Source organism: Moschus berezovskii, chromosome 17 (assembly GCF_049115385.1).
Source record: "Moschus berezovskii isolate FMDL1 chromosome 17, NW_MosBer_1.0, whole genome shotgun sequence".
NCBI classification, from domain to species: Eukaryota; Metazoa; Chordata; class Mammalia; order Artiodactyla; family Moschidae; genus Moschus; species Moschus berezovskii.
The window spans coordinates 15,288,674-15,311,797 of NC_142476.1; the positions used below are offsets into that span (position 1 = coordinate 15,288,674).

General features: G+C 42.5%; 1 long non-coding RNA gene across 1 annotated transcript; it reads left to right on the plus strand.

Annotated features, from left to right (window-relative positions):
• The first annotated feature begins 1,597 nt into the window (after positions 1-1,597).
• Positions 1,598-20,337, plus strand: LOC129551040 (uncharacterized). The gene is made up of 3 exons (XR_008684982.2): positions 1,598-1,725; positions 9,341-9,561; positions 19,894-20,337. It is a non-coding gene; the product is annotated as an uncharacterized LOC129551040 (long non-coding RNA).
• Positions 20,338-23,124: the final 2,787 nt, after the last annotated feature.

The window sequence follows — 23,124 nt, forward strand, 5'->3', positions numbered from 1 at the left end:
TGCAGGGTGGCAACAGAGACGCAGATACAGTGAATAGACTTGGGGACAGAGAGGGTGGGACGAATTGAGAGACTAGGATGGAAACACATGCATTACCGTATGTAAACTGGATAGCCACTGGGCATTTGCTGAAATCCGGTGATCTGAAAAGTTAGAGGGGTGGGACGGGGTGGGAGATGGGAGAGAGACACAAGAGGGAGGAGACATGGGTGCCTATGGCTGACTGATGTTGATGGACGGCAGAGACCCACACAACACTGTGAAGCAATTGTCCTCCAATTAAAAATAAATACATTTCTAAAAAATGTTGATCATCTGATACTCCAATTAGACTCTCTTCCATTTCTGTCTCAATCTCTGGAAGCTCTCAAGATAGGAACTGGAAAATTACATCATTTTCAATTCCCTTTTTCTTAAATATCCTAAAGTCATACAGGCTTTAGGTTAAATTTCACATCCTGTTCTAAACATGGATTTCTTGACATAGAATCTTGTCGCTCATTGACACAGGAAAGACAGGCTGTGATGTGGAAAGGAGGTAGACTTGGACAGAACGGGATCCGAGCCCGTGTTCTGCTGCTATGAACTTTGCAACTTGAACTTCGCCTATAAGATGGTGCTAGTTGTCTGGCAGATTGAGTGACAGCAGCTAATGTAGTTTATTAGCTTAAGTACTAATAGCTTCTGTGGCCCCATTATATGCCAACTGTTGTTCTAGGTGCTTTACAGATATTACCGTAAGTAATTTTTACACAACATACTCAAGAAGTTCTGTTATTACCTGTATTTTAAAGAAGGGAAATGGAGACTCAAGAAGGTTTAGTAGCTTTCCTGTGGTTAATCAGCTAGTTGTGATAAGGCTGGAATTTGAATATGAGCATGCAGGTTTCAAAGTCCACACTCAAACAGTAACACCACGCTGCCTTTCCAAGTCATTTATTGCAGAGCCTGACCTAGCGGTGTGTGTGCCTTTTGATTGTTTATGTGGAGATGTATTTAGAACCTTTGTGTATCTGTGGTTTAATGGTAATGCTGGTTTGCTGGAAAACTAGAGCTAAGAAGGCTCTGCAGATCCTAAATTCAGAAAGAAAAAATGTACATTAAAAAACATTAAGCATAATGATTTTGGAAGAATGTGGAAACTGTTCTGTGTCTGACCAATATTGTTTTCTTTTTAATTTGTTTACTTTTGAAGATGCCTGACTTTCCCCATCCCTTTTGTGAGTGGCCGCCAGGAGAGTAGAGTATTTTAGTCTTTAACATGTACTAATGATTATGAGAGTGTGTGTGTGTGTACGTGAGCACATGTGCGTACACATGCATATGTGAGCTTTGGGGAGGGCGTCCACTTTGCCCAGGGAATGTTTAAGTCACTCTCAAGACTTTGAAACTGTTCAGCAACACCTAAGTGGCCCGATAACATTACGAATGCACTAGAACAAGAAATACCCTCTTCACGTCCACAAGAACAAGGCGTGCTGTACTCGAGGGATCAGACACTGCCTTGGATGAGCTAATCTTGTAACTTCAGCTTTCACCAGGGAGCAAAGTGTAAACAACTGGGAAGGAAATTGAACTGGGGGCGACAGTCCAGTTACTCACACTGTGCAGCGTTGGGACTCGGGCTCATTTGCTGAAGGGGCCGAGAAGAGTTCATCTCTGGCTCCTGGCACCAGACAGTGGGGGGCCACTCTCTGAGGAGGGGCCCAGCAAGTCTGCAAGGAGGTAAATCAGAAGTGTCTGGCACATCCGAGCATCAGGCTGAGGGAAGCCCCAGCCACACGGCAGATAACTTATCTCTGTCCTTGCACTGAAGTTGGATCATGGTATTTAAAATACAGACAGAGTAAATTTTGTGTTTGTGTTATTTATACAGATTTGAATCTTTTGAAAGTTCAAGTTATATTTCTTTTGAATTGGCAAATAGAATTTAGCAGCATGTGTTCATTTTTAATTTTTTTAAATTGAAGTATAGTTTATTTACATTATTGTGATAGCTGTGTTTCAAACTTACTAAAATATAAAGAAAATTAAATGACACCCAGTTAGATATAATAGATGGTAAACCACCTACTTAAGATGTTTTTTCTTCCTTCTCTTTCTCCTCTAAAAAAATTTATATAAAAATTTAGGTTAAAACTGATATAAAAATTTAGGTTTCACCTAAACCTCTACCCATTTCTCCCAGCTGCCCCCAATTATTTGGAAGCAAGCTGTAGGGATCATATCACTTCATACATGCATTTTTTACATTAATATCTAAAAGATAAAGACTGTTTAAATATGTCCACAATATCATCTTCTCATCTAAATAACAGTAATTCCTTAAACTCTCAAATATCCATTCAGTATTCAAATTTTCCTGTTTTCTTCTATAATACAAGTAGTCTATTCATTTGAGTCAGAACCAAAGTAATGTCCATACATTGCAATTGATTGACGTCTGCTAAGTCTCTTACCATCTGTAAGATTTCTTACCCCCAGGTCTGCTGTCTTCCTGGCAATTTATTTGGTGAAGAAACCCACACTGCAGATTTTGATGATTGCATCCAAGTGGCTCCGTTTACTATTTTCCTTTGTTTTTTCATCAATGGGGAGCTGGGTCTAGAAGTTTCAGCAGATAGAAGTTCTCTTTATAGCAAGAATATTTCACTGATATCTTGTGTATTTCTATCAGGGGCACATAGTGTTGGCTTTTCTTTCATTTGTGATTAATGCTCAGAGTATCATCTTCTCTTTAAAGAAATAAAATATTATAGATACAAAGTTCCATCTTACCTCTCTTTCCATCCCCAGAGGTAACTGCTATCCTGAATTTTCTGTTTCATTTCCATACATATTTTTATACCTTGATTATATAAGCATATCCTTATAAACAAGTTTTAAAATACGTGTGTTTTAAATTTTTACACAATTGGTATCACACAGCATGAATGTATTTGCAGCTTCTTTAGGGATGTATCTATGTTACAATATGAGGACCTAATTCATTTATTTTTAACCACAATTCAGTATTGCATAGTATGAATGGACTCTCTTTTATTTATCAATTTATCTAATTGTGGACAGATACGCCAATTTCACTTCTCCCTATTGTGAACAGCACTGTAACAAATGCTCATGTACCTGAGTCCTTGTATATATGTACTCTGCTTCCTCTGGGGTTGATCCTGGAAAGGGAAATTTCTGTTTATAGTGGAGCTGGCTTGGGCTGGCTTAAGAGAGCCTATTGTTACATTTTCAAAATTTTTCTGAGCTGAATTTTAAACGCAGACATTATTAAAAATTAAATTACATAAACTTGCAAGTAAATTATGTTAAAAACAAAGGTAATAAATATCCAAAGTTCATCATTTACTGATCATTTTTCTGTAATTTACTATGCTCTTTATGTGCATACTACCATTATCTGTTCTCTTGAGGTTATTTACATCTGCTTTATCTGTTTGGAGGAAATACTATATAACAGTGAGATACTGCTTATCTCTCCCCAGCTCTGCGCTGAGTGGCACCACGCTGGTAGCTTGAAGTCAGTCGTGGTGGGAGTGTTCACATCACAGAAATTGGAGCCTACTACAAATCAGGACCTAATTTAGTGTTTTGTTGATGGTCTAGACTCAAGAAAGTAAGGGGGAAATGTTAATCACGCAGCTTCATCTTAAAAACGTATTGTGTCTACAGCCCTTACATAATGAATAGCCCCCAAAGTGAGAAAATCATCTTTCAGTCTTTTAAGCACTATTATCCAGTAACATCCAAAGTCACATTTGATGGTCACGGTGCAATTCCTTGGAAGGTGATGGACTGTCCAGTGAATGATGGCACAATTTAGAGACCTAATTTATACCACACTAAAAAAAAAAAATTGTGGATTAAAGATCTCAAAAACCAGCAGTTTTTCTTTTGAAAGGAAGCATTAGAGGACATCTTTGTGGCCAACAGAGCAGGCATCTCTCAGATCCATTCTGAAGGAAGGTCTTATTGTTTAGTCACACAGTCGTGTCCGACTCTTTGCAACCCCACGGGCTGCAGCACGCCAGGCCTCCCTGTCCATCACCCTCTCCCAGAGCTTACTCAAACTCATGTCCACTGAGTCGGTGATTCCGTCCAACCATCTCATCCTCTGTCGTCCCCTCCTCCCCTTGCCCTCTATCTTTCCCAGCATCAGGGTTTTTTCCAGTGAGTCAGCTCTTCGCATCAGGTGGCTCAAGTATTGGAGTTCCAGCTACAGCATCAGTCCTTCCAATGAATATTCAGGGTTGATTTCCTTTAGGACTGACTGGTTTGATCTCCTTGCAGTCCAAGGGACTCTCAAGAGTCTCCCCAACACCACAGATCAAAATGGCTGTCAGGCTTCAGCGGTCAGCTTTTGGACCCAAGTTCACACTGTTCTTGGGGAGGTCAGCAGCCAGTGCCTGAGCAAGGTGGAAATTCAAGCCATTTCCACCCGGTGATGAACTCTGCAGAGGGGCAGCCTTTGCCCTGCAGTTCCCGTCAGGCTGGCAGAGACTCTGTCAAATCTGCATTGTGTTCTGACAGTCCCCTGCCCAACCTTACTTTTGCTCTCTTTCTTTCTTAGGTGTTATGCCCCAGGGAAACTTCTGCACACCTGGCTTCATTTCAGGGTCTGCTGCTCCTTGAGGAACCCACCTGCAACCCGCTTTATGACTTTGGCTTAGGAAAGGATTGTTCCTTTATGACTTAAACAGTTCTACAATGTACATCCATCATATTTTTGTTGGAATTACTGGTCGTGTTATAGTATGGCTTGCATACAATTTTTTTCTGGACCCTGAATTCAGACTTGCCAAACTGTTAGGAGTCCTTGTCTTGGGTAGTGAGAAATTGGCTGAAAATGTTCTAGTTGCGCGTCCATACGTTTCTTTGCTCTCCAATGGGCCCGTCCCACGTTCTCTGCTGTTGTCCAGTGTGTCTTTGTTTGCCTGTGTCAGGTCTTGGTTGCAGCATGTAGGACCTTTGATCTTTGCTGCAGCTGTGGGATAGTTAGTTGTGGCATGTGGGATCTAGTTCCCCAACCAGGGATCAAACCCGGGCCCCCTGCACTGGGAGCTCAGAGTCTTAGCCACTGGACCACCAGGAAAGTCCCATTTATTTTACTTCTGTATGAGTTATATAAAACAGTATATTTCTTTGCTATGAGTGTTTGTAGCAATGACTGGGAGCTTGATAGCTAATTCTACTCAATAATTCATTGAGAAACTGCAAGTTGCCAAATTTCTTCTAAAACAGCAGGAGATTTAAATACCAGCAAGAGTGTCCTTGGGCTTCCCTGGTGGCTCAGATGGTAAAGAATCTGCCTGCAATGTAGGAGACCTGGGTTTGACCCCTGGGTTGGGAAGATCCCCTGGAGAAGGGAATGGCAACCCACTCCAGTATTCTTGCCTGGAGAATGCCATGGACAGAGGAGCCTGGTGGGCTACAGTCCAGGGGGTCGAAAAGAGTTGGACATGACTGAGCAAGTAATACTTAACACTAAGCTTGTCCCTCCTCCCAAGGACCATGCAAACGAGACCACGGCAGGAGGCGCTCTGTAGGGTTGTTTGGTCAGCTTGTTGTGTTCTACCTTAATTCCTTTTGGTCAGATTAACTTTGTTGAGAAACTTCTTGTTTCAGTTTCAGGTGGTAGCTTCAGTACATCTAGAAACTTACCCTCTGTATCGACTTAAGGGAAGAAGTCATTCTTTTTTGGTTGACTTACGGTCTTTCTTGGGCTTCCCAGGCAGTGCTAGTGGTAAAGAACCCACCTGCTAGTGCAGGAGGTGTAAGAGACGTGGGTTTGATCCCTGGGTTGGGAAGATTCTCTGGAGGAGGACATGACAACCCACTCCAGTATTCTTGCCTGGAGAATCCCGTGGACAGAGGAACCTGGAGGGCTGTAATCCATGGGGTCACAAAGAGTCAGACATGCTGAAGTGACTAAGCACACACACACAGACAGGGATATTATTGGTGGTGACCTCATTAGTTTAGGGGCTTCCCTGGAGGCTCAGATGGTAAAGACTCTGCCTGCAATGCAGCAAACCCGGATTCGATCCCTGGGTCAGAAAGATCCCTGGAGGAGGAAATGGCTACCCACTCCGGTATTCTTGCCTGGAGAATTCCATGGACAGACCGTGGGGTCAAAAAGAGTCAGATATGACTGAGCGACTAACACTTTCACTTTCTTTCATTAGTTTAGTATGAGAAAAAATGCAATGATACCAGGAAAAAAAAACAAAAAAACCCCCAGAAAACAAGCAGTGCTCCTGTCCTGAGATCTCTTTCTTAGTCTGACAAGAGAAGCTCTCTCCTTTCTAGAGTGGCAGGAAGATGAGTGCCACACAGTTAGAAATGGGAGTAGGAATAGGCATCGCAGCATCACCTGGAAATAAGTTGACACAATTTTTAAAAGCTCTTTAAATTCATACCAAGGGAAGAAGGAGTGTATAGGAAGGCAAAGGAAACAGCTGTGTCCTAAGACTTTGGAATAAGCTGGCCCCAAGTCCCTAACGGCAGAGAGCAGTTTGTGTGTGATGAGGCTAGTGGCAGAGACTGATCCCTGTGACAGTGATGATTTAGAGTCCGGCATTGCAGAGTTGTTAGGTCTGTGTGTACATCATAACAGCCCGCATTAGAATTAGACCAGATACTCCAGCTCATCTCGGCCAACCTTCAAAGGAACAGTCAGAAGAGGGGCTGGGGGAGAGGAGAGAGGGCCAGTTTTATGTGTAACCTGGCAGGACAGTAGTCTCTGAATCCATCTTTTCAAACAGAAAAGATTGCTTATTGTTTTCCTTGTAGACCTATCACACGGCCGGCAACGTCCCCAAACTCAGTTTATTCTCTCGGGTTTTAGAAGCAAAAAAGAAAAGAAGCGTCTTTTGTTGTGGTCACTCAGAGGACACGGAATGAATATCTTGTACAGCTCTGTTACAAGGGAAATACCTAAGGAAGCTTTGGTGCCGTTTCTGTGTTTGGGCTGGTTCTAAAGTAGACAGGCTTGAGAAAAGGCAATAGCAAAAATATTTCATAGACAGTGTAGTTTGATTCTGTTGAAACTCTTATGGCCTGTGTCGACGGAAGAAAAAAACACAGCAGGAGAGGTGTGAGCTGAGGGTCTGCACTGGCTTACTGAGGACACGAGGCTGGGACACCGGCTCTCTGGCGCTGTGAGAGGGTGTTCTGAGGTCAGCGTGCCTGTGACTGGCAAAAGGGAGACATGTAACCGAGCCCAGGAGAAGGTTGCTGCCGGTCACAAGGAGCAGACCTCTTGTTAAAGGCTTTCATGCTTTCCCAAGTATGGGAACACGCAAGAATCCAGGTTCACAGAACTTTTCTTTTGTGAAAATCCTGAAAATATCTATTGCAAGACCTGTTCTGCCAGTTTTCCTGAGCGCAGAGTGCCTTGTTCCTGACCTCCACCCTCGTTCCTGACCAACACCCTCTTACGCATGTTGAAGGTCAACGACCAGGGTGGCCAGTGACTCAGTCCTTGTAGAACCGGGTGCTAGGCAACATTCTTGAGCTGGCACCAGGCATTTGGGGAGGAGGACACTGTGCGAAGCTGTAAGTTCCCAGAAGCTTTCTGTAGTACCTGTGGAGATTAAAGTGATGTCCATGCTCACATCCAGGCTTGAAATCTAATTTAGGACCTGAAACCCCTGAGAAGCCAAGGGACTGCCATCTGCACACCTCCACACACTTCCTAGACCTGAGACCCCATCAGAGATTAGCTGTCTCCTGATCCCTCACTTAACAAAGTTATTGTTTTCATCTATTTCACACACATTTTCCCCCACATCTGTATTTATCTGAAAATTAAATATACCTTGCCTTAATGGTCCATTATTATGCAGTTGACAGTATTTCTGTCTTTCTTGGTGGTAAATAAAGTAAAATCCATTTCACAATAGATTAAGCAAATAATTTCCCCAGTGGCCGAGTGGTAAAGAATCTGCTTGCCAATGCAGGAGACGCAAGAAATGTGGGTTCAATCCCTGGGTCAGGAAGGCCCCCTGGAGGAAGGTATGGCAACCCACTCCAGTATTTTTGCCTGGAGAATCTCATGGACAGAAGGGCCTGGCAGGCTACCATCCACAGGGTTTCAGAGAGTCGGTCACGACTGAGCATGAGCGTGAAGTAAATAATAAAATATAACATCCGTTCCGTTTAAAAACATTGTTTATTTTATTTGTGGCACATGGGATCTTTAGTGACAGCCTTGTGGTGTCTTTATTTCCTGGACCAGGGATGGAACCCAGGACCCCTGCATTGGGAGCACCAAATCTTAACCACTGAACCACCAGGGAAGTCCGTCAGCTCCGTTTTTGAGGAGCTTCTTTGTACTAGTCACTGTACTTTGCAAATTGGTATCTTATCTAATGTAACTCTCTCAAAAATATATGAGAATCTCACAAAAAATGTATGCGGATCTCACATATTTGAAAACAGACTGGGAGACCTAACCTTAAAAGAGCTAAGGGCTTCCAGAATCCAGGTCTACCTGGATCCAAACTCGACTCTCTTTCCACTACATTTCCTCTGAAGATAACAACAGCTGGCTCGTTCTTTCCAGCTCTGATGAATGCAGTAGTGATAACAACACCACCATGGTGTAAGGATGACAGCAGTGAACACTTCCTTCTGTGGCTTTTGTACAACGAGTGTGTTATATGTATACACGTGTATATATATACACACATACACACCGCACACAGCCAAACACTCCTTTAATGCACCACGCCTCCATCAGGAAAGCACCATTTACCATTACTGACCTCACTTCACCGAAGAGGAAGCTGAAGCCTAGAGATCCTTCCTGCTGCCCGAGGGCACACAGTGCGCAGTGACGGAGCCAGAGCTGACCCGGGCAGGCCTCGACCGGCCATCTCACTGCCACAGTAGGACGGCAGGTGACACGAGGGAGCTGTCCTCTCTGTAGGAGCTCACTGCCATGTGTCCGCAGGCTCCGAGCGCGATTTGAAGGTTTTCAGGGAGCAGGTCCATTTACATTCTACTTTATTATCATTTTCTCTCAGGCCCCACATGTCCCAAAATAGAACAGCTCTTTGTAGGTTGTGAAAGATAGATACCTAATGGTACTCCTTGAAGAGATTTTACTCAAGTATCCGCGCTTAGCCATACTCAAACTGTAATGTAAATTTGAGAGTGAAATAATGGGATGAACCTATTTTGTACTTAACAGGAGCTAAAAATAATTTTGCTTAGGTTACACCTATCATCCTCCTAACTGTTCGTTTTTTAAAAAATATACATTATTATTAAAAATTTTAGTATTATTAATTTTTAGAAATTTATAAAATTGCTTATTTCTTTTTAGCTACCTGGGCCTTCATTGCTGTGCACAGGCTTCTCAGTGGTGGCCCCAGGCTCGATTGTGCGGCGGGCTTCGCGGCTCTGCGGCGTGTGGAATCTTCCTGGACCAGGGATTGAACCCGCGTCGCCCGTATTGGCAGTTGTACTCTTACCCACTGAGGCACCAGGGAAGCCCCTAACAAGCTGTTCGGGTTCTCATGTCGCAGACGAAGATGCTGGATAAAGGTGAGAGGTGAAATCATGTGAACGGAGTCACATCAGTTGTGACAGAACAGGTGTGTCTGTGGCCACAGTCATTACACAGTCAGCAGTCAGAGGGGGGTCCAGTTAGGGGCAGGATAGGAGGAGAGAAATCTGAGCTGGGGGAGAACACCGGCCCTGGGGTGGCCCTCGGCTTCATCTAGGGTGTGAAGAGCCTGCTAGAAGCTATGGGAATTGTACGAGGAGACCCCTGCAAGCAGAAGTAACTCACCAGTTGAGGAGGACAGCGGCCCCCAAAGGAGTGAAGCTCTTTTGCAGGAGGGGGAGGTAAGCTTGGCGAATGTTTTAGCTCATAATGCTCAGCTTCGAAAGACCATATGCCAAGTCTGAACCCGATTGGAAGCAGTGTGAACCCATTCCTGCAAGTACCTAAGAAGTGCTGGGAGACTACTGTTATAATTAATAAAATGGCTTGTGAGTGAACTCAAGACAGCACATCCATTAGACTACTGCTGAGAAGAATGGAAATTTTAGAGTTAAATTTCAAAATCTGGCAAACGATATTGACAATTTAAGCTTTTACCACAAATCTGCTGCTTTCAAAAAATAGCCAAAGATCTTCAAAATAATGTCTGCTGCTGCTGCTGCTGCTAAGTCGCTTCAGTCATGTCCGACTCTTTGTGACCCCACAGACGGCAGCCCACCAGGCTCCCCCGTCCCTGGGATTCTCCAGGCAAGAACACTGGAGTGTGTTGCCATAGATAACTGAAAAAGCCAGCGTGTGATTTATAACATGCTGCTGAACTTGAAGAGCATTGGAAGGAGATTTACTTAAACCTCATGAAGATGATGATTTAGAGGAGGGAAAGGAGCCATTCATGTTGGCAGAGTGAGAAAGGTTACTGCAAAAGGGCCTGTCTTGTCTCCTGTGGGAAAAAAACCAGAAGCCGGGTGGCTCTGCAGTCCATCAGCTTGTCTAAATGGCCCCATTGCCCTAAAAAGTGCAGGTCAGCGCTGGACTTTTCAGAGCTGAGACGGACTTCTCCTCCCGCCCAGGCAGCACTGCCTTCCTTCCTAATCACCATGCGATAGAATCGGCAGTGAGCCGGAGCTAAGATTTGGAACAGAGCACAACAGCTGGAGCAGAAAGTCCATGAAACATACATTTCTTGGGAAATGACCCTGGTTTCTGGCGGTTATTACTGTGAATAAGAATACTTCAGCATCTCAACCCAAAATGACCTTGCAGGGTTTTTTTTTTCCTCCAAACGTCTCTACAGTGTGTTTTATTCTGTGTTTATCCCTGACGCACAATTGCAGGCAAGTTTTAATCATACTTATTCCTGAATAACTTTGAAGGTGTCTGTGCTATAAAACAATATATGACTTTATTGTGTACTATTTATTATTGAAACTTTAAACTTTTTCCTCCTCACTCTGATGATGTTTCTTTTCAAGAAAGAATACTGTAAATGTATTTCTATGAAATATTTTAAAAATGAAAAGCACAGTAAACTGAGAATCTGCCAGTGTTTACCATTTAAACGTTTCCATTTTCAAGGGTAGAATTCCTATGGCAAAAGAGCCTAACCTAGAGAAAGTGTAAGTCACTCAGTCAAGTCAAACTCTTTGAGACTCCATGGACTGTAGCCTGCCAGGGTCCATGGAATTCTCCAGGCAAGAATACTGGAGCCAGTTGCCATTCCCTTCTTCGAGGGATCTTCCCGACCGATCTTGCCAGGTCGAACCTGGGTCTCCTGCATTGCAGGCAGGTTCTTTACCAGCTGAGTCATCAGGGAACCCCTAGAACCTCATGTAATTAGAACCCATCAGAATAGAAAAGACAGGCAAGGGAGACATGAAATACTTTTGGCGTTTTGCTGACTTAATCCTTTGGGGTGGTGCACAGCGGAGAACCTGAATAATTCCAGCTTATTCTAGAGTAAGAGTCATAGGAGGCTTCTGATCAGAAATTAGGGTTCCTCATTAAAAGTCTAGAGATAATTTTATTGTGACTTGGAATTTGTGCAATCGGACAGAATAAAAGACAAACATCACATTTTTCAGTGTAGGGACTCCATTGATTGCCTCCATGTATTTTTTTTAATTAAAACTTTTTGGGGGGCTATGCTGGGTCTTCATTGCTGTGAAAGGGTTTCTCTTGTTGGGTTTAGTTGCCCCACCCCATGTGGGATCTTAGTTCCCCAACCAATGATCGAACCACGTCCCCTGCACTGAAAGGTGGGTCCTTAACTGCTGGACCACCAGGGAAGTCCTGTATCCATGTATCCCCCTTTTTTAAAAGTCTTTATTGAATTTGTCACCATATTACTTCTGTTGTTTATGATTTGATCTTTCCAACTCCCCAACCAGGGGTTGAACCCTCACCCGCTGCACTGGAAGGGGAAGTCTTAAACACTGGACCTCCATGTATGCTTGTGTTCTCTCAACTGACCTTTAAAAAGTAAGTGGTGAATACTGACACCACTGTTGTTCAACATCGTTCTGGAAGTCCTAGCTACAGCAATATGAGAAGAAAAAGAAATAAAGGGAATCCAGATCAGAAAAGAAGAAGTAAAGCTCTTACTGTTTGCAGATGACATGATACTGTACATAGAAAACCTTAAAGATACTATCAGAAAATTACTAGAGCTAATCAGTGAATTTAGCAAAGTCACAGGATAAAAAATCAATACACAGAAATTACCTGCATTTCTATATACTAACAATGAAATATCAGAAGGGGAAATTAAGAAATCAATCCCATTCACCATTGCAACAAAAAGAATTAAATATCTGTGAATAAGCTTACCTAATGCTGGGAGGGATTGGGGGCAGGAGGAGATGGGGACGACAGAGAATGAGATGGCTGGATGGCATCACCAGCTCGATGGACATGAGTTTGAGTGAACTCCAGGTGTTGGTGATGGACAGGGAGGCCTGGCGTGCTGTGATTCATGGGGTCGCAAAGAGTCAGACACGACTCAGCGACTGAACTGAACTGAACTGAACTGAAGGAGACAAAAGAACTGTACACAGAAAATTATAAGACTCTAATGAAAGATATCAAAGATGACATAAATGGAGAGATATTCCATGTTCCTGGGTAGGAAGAATCAATATTGTGAAAGTGACTATACTACCAAATGCAATCTACAGATTCAATGTGATCCCTATCAAATTACCAATGGCATTTTTCACAGAACTAGAACAAAAAAATTTCACAATTCATATGGAAACCAAAAGACCCAGAATAGCTAAAGCAGTCTTGAGAAAGAAGAATGGAGCTGGAGGAATCAACCTTCCTGACTTCAGATTAGACTACAAAGCTACAGTCATCATGACAGTATGATACTGGCACAAAAACAGAAATATAGTCTAATGGAACAAGATAGAAAGCCCAGAAATAAACCCATGCACCTATGGGTACCTTATCTTTGACAAAGGAGGCAAGAATATACAATGGGGCAAAAACAGTCTCTTCAATAAATGGTGCTTGGAAAACTGGACAGTTACATGTAAAAGAATGAAATTAGATCACTTCCTAACACCATACACAAAGATAAACTCAAAAATGGATTAAAGACCTAAATTTAAGACCAGAAACTATAAAACTCTTAGAGGAAAACATAGGCAGAAAACTTGGTGACATAAATCAAAGCAAGATCCTCTATGACCCACCTCCTAGAGTAATAGAAATAAAAACAAAAATAAACAAGTGGGACCTGATTAAACTTAAAAGCTTTTGAAAAGCAAAGGAAACTTTAAGCAAGGTGAAAAGTCAACCCTCAGAATAGGAGAAAATAATAGCAAATGAAACAACTGACAAAGGATTAATTTCCAAAATATACAAGCAGCTCATACAGCTCAATTCAGAAAAACAGCCCAATCAAAAAATGGGAAAAAGACTTAAACAGACATTTCTCCAGACATACAGATGGCTCACAAAAACATGAAAAGATGCTCAAAATCACTCATTATTAGAGAAATGCAAATCAAAACTACAATGAGATATCACCTCACACTGGTCAGAATGGCCATCATCAAAAAGTCTACAAACAATAAATTCTGGAGAGGGTGTGGAGAAAAGGGAATGCTCTTGCACTGTTGGTGGGAATGTAAATTGATAGAGCCACGATGGAAGACAGTTTGGAGATTGTATAAAAAACTAGGAATAAAACCACCATCAGTTCAGTTCAGTTCAGTTCAGTCTCTCAGTCGTGTCCGACTCTTTGCGACCCCATGAATCACAGCACGCCAGGCCTCCCTGTCCATCACCAACTCCCGGAGTTCTGACCCAGCAATTCCACTCCTAGGCATATACCCTGAGGAAAAAAAATTGAAAAAGGCACAAGTATTCCATTGTTCATTGCAGCACTATTTACAATAGCTGGAACATGGAAGCAACCTCGATGCCCATCAACACATGAATGGATAAAGAAGGTGTGGTACATGCACACAATGGACGATTCAGTTCAGTTCAGTTCAGTTCAGTCGCTCAGTCGTGTCCGACTCTCCGCGACCCCATGAATCACAGCACGCCAGGCCTCCCTGTCCATCACCAACTCCCAGAGTACACTCAAACTCATGTCCACAGAGTCGGTGATGGCATCCAGCCATCTCATTCTCCGTCGTCCCCTTCTCCTCCCGCCCCCAACCTTTCCCAGCATCAGAGTCTTTTCCAGTGAGTCGACTCGTCGCATGAGGTGGCCAAAGTATTGCAGTTTCAGCTTTAGCATCAGTCCCTCCAATGAACACCCAGGATTGATCTCCTTTAGAATGGACTGGTTGGATCTCCTTGCAGTATAAGGGACTCTCAAGAGTCTTCTCCAACACCACAGTTCAAAAGCATCCATTCTTCGGTGATCAGCTTTCTTCACAGTCCAACTCTCACATCCATACATGACCACGGGAAAAACCATTGCCTTGACTAGACGGACCTTGGTTGGCAAAGTAATGTCTCTGCTTTTTAATATACTATCAAGGTTGGTCATAACTTTCCTTCCAAGGAGCAAGCGTCTTTTAATTTCATGGCTGCAATCAGCATCTGCAGTGATTTTGGAGCCCAAAAAAATAAAGTCTGACACTGTTTCCACTGTTTTTCCATCTATTTCCCATGAAGTGATGGGACCAAGATGCCATGATCTTTGTTTTCTGAATGTTGAGCTTCAAGCCAACCTTTTCACTCTCCTCTTTCACTTTCATCAAGAGGCTTTTGAGTTCCTCTTCACTTTCTGCCATAAGGGTAGTGTCATCTGCATATCTGAGGTTATTGATATTTCTCCCGGCAATCTTGATTCCAGCTTGTGCTTCTTCCAGCCCAGCGTTCCTCATGATGTACTCTGCATATAAGTTAAATAAGCAAGGTGACAATATACAACCTTGACGTACACCTTTTCCTACTTGGAACCAGTCTGTTGTTCCATGTCCAGTTCTAACTGTTGCTTCCTGACCTGCATACAGGTTTCTCAAGAGGCAGGTCAGGTGGTCTGGGATTCCCCTCTCTTTCAGAATGTTCCACAGTTTATTGTGATCCACACAGTCAAAGGCTTTGGCATAGTCAATGAAGCAGAAATAGATGTTTTTCTGGAACTCTCTTGCTTTCTCCATGATCCAGCGGATGTTGGCAATTTGATCTCTGGTGCCTCTGCCTTTTCTAAAACCTGCTTGAACATCTGGGAGTTCACGGTTTACATACTGCTGAAGCCTGGCTTGGAGAATTTTGAGCATGATTTTACTAGCGTGTGAGATGAGTGCAATTGTGCGGTAGTTTGAGCATTCTTTGGCATTGCCTTTCTTTGGGATTGGAATGAAGACTGACCTCTTCCAGTCCTGTGGCCAGCGCTGAGTTTTCCAAATCTGCTGGCATATTGAGTGCAGCACTTTCACAGCATCATCTTTCAAGATTTGAAATAGCTCAACTGGAATTCCATCACCTCCACTAGCTTTGCTAGTAGTGATGCTTTCTAAGGCCCACTTGACTTCACATTCCAAGATGTCTGGCTCTAGGTCAGTGATCCCGTTATCGTGACTATCTTGGTCGTGAAGATCTTTTTTGTACAGTTCTTCTGTGTATTCCTGCCACCTCTTCTTAATATCTTCTGCTTCTGTTAGGTCCATACCATTTCTGTCCTTTATCGAGCCCATCTTTGCATGAAATGTTCCCTTGGAATGTCTAATTTTCTTGAAGAGATCTCTTGTTTTTCCTATTCTGTTGTTTTCCTCTATTTCTTTGCATTGATCACTGATGAAGGCTTTCTTATCTCTCCTTGCTATTCTTTGGAACTCTGCATTCAGATGCTTATATCTTTCCTTTTCTCCTTTGCTTTTTGCCTCTCTTCTTTTCACAGCTGTTTGTAAGGCCTCCTCAGACAGCCATTTCACTCTTCTGCATTTCTTTTCCATGGGGATGGTCTTGGTCCCTGTCTCCTGTACAATGTCACGAACCTCCGTCCAGAGTTCATCAGGCACTCTATCAATCAGATCTAGTCCCTTAAATCTATTTCTCACTTCCACTGTATAATCATAAGGGATTTGATTAAGGTCATATCTGAATGGTCTAGTGGTTTTCCCTACTTTCTTCAATTTACGTCTGAATTTGGCAATAAGGAGTTCATGATCTGAGCCACAGTCAGCTCCTGGTCTTGTTTTTGCTAACTGTATACAGCTTCTCCATCTTTGGTTGCAAAGAATATAATCAATCTGATTTTGGTGTTGACCATCTGGTGATGTCCAGACGATTACTCAGCCATAAAAAGGAACACACTTGAGTCAGTTCTGATGAGGTGGATGAACCTAAAGCCTCTTATACAGAGTGAAGTGAGTCGGAAAGAGGAAGGGAGATGTCGCAGACTAGTGCACACATATGGACTCTAGAGAAACGGCTCTGAAGAATTTATTTGCAGGGCAGCAGTGGAGAAACAGACATAGAGAATAGACTCACGGACCTGGGGAGAGGGGAGGAGAGGGTGACATGGAAACTTACATTACCATATTTAAAATAGATAGCAAATTCCATTGTATAGTATGTCTCAGGAAACTCAAACAGGGGCTCTGTATCAACCTAGAAGGGTGGGGTGGGGAGGGAGACGGGAGGGAGGTTCATAAGGGAGGGGATGTATATATACCTGTGGCTGATTCATGTTGAGGTTTGATAGACAGCAACAAAATTCTGTAAAGCATTTATCCTTCAATTAAAAAATAAATAATTTTTTTAAAAAAGCAAGTAGTGAATATTAATACAAATAACTTAAAAATGGAAATTCCTTTTGGAGTTTAAGACCCAAGTGCTTGTCACAGCTCTGCCATTGCACAGTTTGGTCTCTGAGACTCCATTTTATTTTGCTTTACGTTTGTTTGTTTGCTTGTTTAACTTGATTTATTCAGGCCACATTAACTGTATATGTCTACTCTTGTGCTTTAAGCAAGGTGAAAAGACAACCCTCAGAATGGGACAAAATAATAGCAAATGCAACTGACAAAGGATTAATTTCCAAAATATACAAGCAGATCATTCAGCTCAATACCAGAAAAACAAACAGTTATGACCAACCTTCAGTTCAGTCAGTTCAGTTCAGTTCAGTCGCTCAGTCGTGTCCGACTCTCCGCGACCCCATGAATCACAGCACGCCAGGCCTCCCTGTCCATCACCAACTCCCGGAGTACACTCAAACTCATGTCCACAGAGTCGGTGATGCCATCCAGCCATCTCATTCTCCGTCGTCCCCTTCTCCTCCCGCCCCCAACCTTTCCCAGCATCAGTTCAGTTCAGTTCAATTCAGTTCAGTTCAGTCGCTCAGTCGTGTCCGACTCTTTGTGACCCCATGAATCACAGTCCGTCTAGTCAAGTCCAGTGGTCACGACCAACCTAGATATAATATTAAAAAGCAGAGACAATACTTTGCCAACAAAGGTCTGTCTAGTCAAAGCTATGGTTTTTCCAGTAATTGTGTATGGATGTGAGAGTTGGACTGTAAAGAAAGCTGAGCGCTGAAGAACTGATGCTTTTGAACTGTGGTGTTGGAGAAGACCCTTGAAAGTCCCGTGGACAGCAAGGAGATCCAATCAGTTCATCCTAAAGGAGATCAGTCCTGGGTATTCATTGGAAGGACTGATGCTGAAGCTGAAACTCCAGTACTTTGGCCAACTGATATGAAGAACTGACTCATTTGAAAAGACCCTGATGCTGGGAAAGATTGAAGGTGGGAGGAGAAGGGGACGACAGAGGATGAGATGGTTGGACTCGTGTCCAACTCAATGGACATGAGTTTGAGTAAACTCCGGGAGTTGGAGATAGACAGGGAGGCCTGGCGTGCTGCAGTCTGTGGGATTGCAAAGAGCTGGACATGACTGAGTGACTGAACTGAACTCTTGTGCTTGACCCTGGGTTAGATACTGAGGTTACAAAATTGAACCCTGTTCACCTAAACAACTTTGCCTTCATGAATCTGACAGTCCATGGGGGCAAAGAGATGTAAACAAAAAATTGCATTAATACTTAGCTGATTGTCATTTTGGTAAGTGTTAAGAGGGAAAAGTATAGATTGATGCCTTACAGTGGATGTTCTCAATCTTGCTTTTTGGGGTCTTAAATGATAAAATGGGCTGGTTTCTGAAAGGTTAATGAGTGAAAGCTGAGTCAGAAAATATGCTGTTTGGCTAAGGAAAAACTGGCAAAAAAAAAAACCCAAAATAATCAAAGTTCTCCAGTTCCTCTTTCTCTTGCTTATCAGAAAGCCAATCACAATCTTGTCAGAGAGCCGGCAGGAAAAAAGGAAGGATTTCATGCAGCCTATGCTTTACCTTGAGAGAGAAAAAAGGACTCAAATTTAATTATGTTTCTTGGTATAAGTAAACCTCAAAGAATTCATATAATTTTTTTCAACATTGCTTTAGTTTCCTACTCAAAATTAAATCCTTTGACAAGTGCTTTTTTTTTAAAAAAAAAAAACATGAAGCAATAATTCAAGTGCCACTGTAAGGAACTTAATCAAAGCAAATTTAATTCAAATCTTTTCAATTCACCACATTTTAACGTGGAAAAAAATAAAAGGAATTTGTCTGATAGCTGAACGGAGCTTTGTTCTGCTACCACTTATCGTATACAAGGACTCCGCTGCTCTCAGTCTAACTAAAAATGGAATATTATAGACCCCAGAGGCAGCTTAGAAAGCTTCACGATAGCTCACCCAATGAACACTGTCTCTGTAAGGAAAAATACTGCTTTGTACACAATGGCCCTGTTTTGCATTTCTTTAGCTTGAGACATTGAAGATATGTTATTGTGGCCATCTTTAAGATCAAGAAAAAAAGCAGAATAAAGGAGGAATTTACTTCCTCAGGGAAACATTATGTCAGAAATAAAGTCAGAAATACCTTTGTCTGACCCACTCTGGCTGGCTTCAGCTCTAAGGGTCAGTGGTATGATGGGAACTGGCAAAATGAAGAGTGGGGATGGGAAGACAGTAGAAGCCGATACAGAAAGGGCAGGGAAGAGGACGTTGAAAAGGAGAAATTCTAAAAGGAGGGAGTCTTCCATTAGTTTAGATTGGCTGATAATGCTTTTGTAGAAATTTCAATGAAAACAAAACTTTAGGGAAGTTTTTCTTTGACTGTTTCTTTGTTTTTTGAATGAAAATGCAAATTCTGAGAAATCAAAGATTCAGATCAAAACCTGGAAGGGATAACTCAATGCAATAAAAAGTATAATTAAGATTAAAAAAAAAAGTTTTTTGCATGTTGGGAAATTAGGTGAAAATAAAGACTAAAAAGAGGTAACAAATGCTGGATGTGGAGAAAAGATACCTCTTGTATACTGTGGGTGGGAATGTAAATTGGTGCAGTCACTATAGAAAACATACTGGAGAATCTTCAAAAAATATAAAGTAGAACTACCATCTGATTGAACAACTCCATTTCTGAGAATATACTCAAAGGTAAGGAAAACACTAACTCAAAAATATATCTGCACCCCCATGTCTACAGCAGTTAGTTTATAACAGGCATGACATGGGAACAACCCACGTGTCCTCTGATGGAAGAACAGAGAAACATGTTGTATGTATACAATGAATGGAGCATTAGTTGGCCTTAAAACCCAGGAAAATCCTACCATTTGTGACAACAACATAGATGGGCCCAGAAGGCATTATGCCAAATGAAATGAGTCAGACAGAGGAAGACAAATACTGTATGATTTCACTTACGTATGGAATCTAAAACAAAATTCTAAACTCACAGAAGAGGAAGTGAGATCTGGGGCTACAAGGGGTTGGGCTTTGGGGGAGGGGTTTGGGGGATAATAGGTGACTGGATAAGACCATGTGACCTAGTAACCTAAAGCAAAACTTTCCCCAGGTGGCTCAGTGGTAAAGAATCTGCCTGCAATGCAGGAGTCACAGGAGACGCCAGTTCAATCCCAAGGTTGGGAAAACCCCCTGGAGGAGGGCATGACAACCCATCCCAGTATTCCTGCCTGGAGAATTCCTTGGACAGAGGAGCCTGCAGGCTACACCCTCCACATGGTCGCAGAGTTGGACACAGCTGAAGCCACTGAGCACATGCAATGTCTTAAGTTAAAGGTTTAAGTATGATATAGGAGTTCCTCTATCATTCTGTTTTTTCATTAAAATTAAACTATATTCTAATTGTCTTTTTTACTTTTTTGTTACTGCTGTTCAGCCTACAAATCCAAAACATGCTTAGTTAGTCCTTATCTTTGGCAAAGATGTGCCCATAGAGATTGAAGAGGAAAATTAGAATGAGACATGTTTTCAAAATTTATGTAGCTTACATACAGGAAGTGACCAAGCATCCTCATATTCAATTTATTTTTTAATAAAATTTTTAGTTTGTTCTGTACTTGCAGAAAATGTACAAAGATAATACAAAGAGTCCCCAGTACCATCCACACTTAGTTTCCCATGGCTAACAACTTAGTATGATAATTTGTCATAATTAATGAACCAATATTCAGTTCAGTTCAGTTCAGTTCATCCAACTCCCTGCGACCTCATGAACTGCAGCACGCCAGGCCTCCCTGTCCATCACCAAATCCCAGAGCTTACCCAGACTCATGTCCATTGAGTCAGTGATGCCATCCAACCATCTCATCTTCTGTCATCCCCTTCTCCTCCCGCCTTCAAACTTTCCTAGCATCAGGGTCTTTTCAGATGAGTCAGTTCTTCATATTAGGTGGCCAAAGTATTGGAGTTTCAGCTTCAGCATCAGTCCTTCCAATGAATATTCAGGATTGATTTCCTTTAGGATGGACTGGTTGGATCTCCTTGCAGTCCAAGCGGCTCTCAAGAGTCTTCTCCAACACCACAGTTCAAAAGCATCAATTCTTTGGCGCTCAGCTTTCTTTATAGTCCAACCCTCACATCCATACATGACTACTGGAAAAACCATAGCTTTGACTAGATAGACCTTTGTTGGCCAAGTAATGTCTCTGCTTTTTAATATGCTGTCTGCTGCTTCTGCTAAGTCACTTCAGACATGTCCGACTCTACGCGACCCTATGGACAGCAGCCCACCAGGATCCTCTGGCCACAGGATTCTCTAGGAAAGAATAGTGGAATGGGTTGCCAGTTGGTCATAACTTTTCTTCCAAGGAGCAAGTGTCTTAATTTCATGCCAGCAGTCACCATCTGCAGTGATTTTCAGTTCAGCTCAGTTGTGTCTGAGTCTTTGCGACCCCATGAATCACAGCACATCAGCCCTCCCTGTCCATCACCAACTCCCGGAGTTTACCCAAACTCATGTGCATCGAGTTGGTGATGCCATCCAGCCACCTTATCCTCGTCATCCCCGTCTCCTCCTGCCCCCAATCCTTCGCAGCATCAGAGTCTTTTCCAATGAGGCAACAGGTCGCATGAGGTGGCCAAGGTATTGGAGTTTCAGCTTTAGCATCAGTCCTTCCAGTGAACACCCAGGATTGATCTCCTTTAGAATGGACTGGTTGGACCTCCTTGCAGTCCAAGGGACTCTCAAGAGTCTTCTCCAACACCACAGTTCAAAAGCATCAATTCTTCAGCGCTCAGCTTTCTTCACAGTCCAACTCTCACATCCATACATGACCACGGGAAAAACCATAGCCTTGACTAGACGGACCTTGGTTAGCGAAGTAATGTCTCTGTTTTTCAATAAGCTGTCTAGGTTGGTCATAACATTCCTTCCAAGGAATAAGTGTCTTTTAATTTCATGGCTGCAATCAGCATCTGCAGTGATTTTGGAGCTCCCCCAAAATTAAGTCTGACGCTGTTTCCACTGTTTCCCCATTTATTTCCTATGAAGTGATGGGACCAGATGCCATGATCTTAGTTTTCTGAATGTTGAGCTTTAAGTCAACTTTTTCACTCTCCTCTTTCACTTTCATCAAGAGGCTTTTTAGTTCCTCTTCACTTTCTGCCATAGGGTGGTGTCGTCTGCATATCTGAGGTTATTGATATTTCTCCCGGCAATCTTAATTCCAGCTTGTATTTCATCCAGCCCAGCGTTTGTCATGATGTAATCTGCATATAAGTTAAATAAGCAGGGTGACAATACACAGCCTTGACGTACTCCTTTCCTGATTTGGAACCAGTCTGTTGTTCCATGTCCAGTTCTAACTGTTGCTTCCTGACCTGCATACAGATTTCTCAAGAGGCAGGTCAGGTGTTCTTGTATTCCTATCTCTTTCAGGATTTTCCACAGTTTATTGTGATCCACACAGTCAAAGGCTTTGGCATAGTCAATAGAGCAGAAGTAGATGTTTTTCTGGAATTCTCTTGCATTTTTGATAATCCAGTGGATGTTGGCAATTTGATCTCTGGTTCCTCTGCCTTTTCTAAAACAAGCTTCAACATCTGGAAGTTCACGGTTCACGTAAAGTTGAAGCCTGTTTTGGAGAATTTTGAGCATCACTTTACTAGCGTGTGAGATGAGTGCAATTGTGTGGTTGTTTGAGCATTCCTTAGTATTGCATTTCTTAGGGATTGGAATGAAAACTGATCTTTTCCAGTCCTGTGGCCACTGCTTAGTTTTCCAAATTTGCTGGCATACTGAGTGCAGCACTTTCACAGCATCATCTTATAGGATTTGAAATAGCTCAACTGGAACTCCATCACCTCCACTGTGATGGACAGGCCTCACAGTGATTAGCTTTGCTTTGTTACTCCCGGAGCCTAGCTTTGTTCATAGTGATGCTTCCTAATGCCCTCTTGACTTCACATTCCAGGATGTCTGGCTCTAGGTGAGTGATCACACCATCATGATTATCTGGGTCATGAAGATCTTTTTGTATAGCTCTTCTGTGTATTTTTGCCACCTCTTCTTAATATCTTCTGTTTCTATTAGGTCCATACCATTTCTGTCCTTCGTTGAGCCCATCTTTGCATGAAATGTTCCCTTGGAATCTCTAATTTTCTTGAAGATATCTCTAGTCTTCCCCATTCTATTGTTTCCCTCTATTTCTTTGCATTGATCACTGAGGAAGGCTTTCCTATCTTTCCTCGCTTTTCTTTGGAACTCTGCATTCAAATGGGTATAACTTTCCTTTTCTCCTTTGGCTTTCACTTCTCTTCTTTTCACAGCTATTTGTAAGGCCTC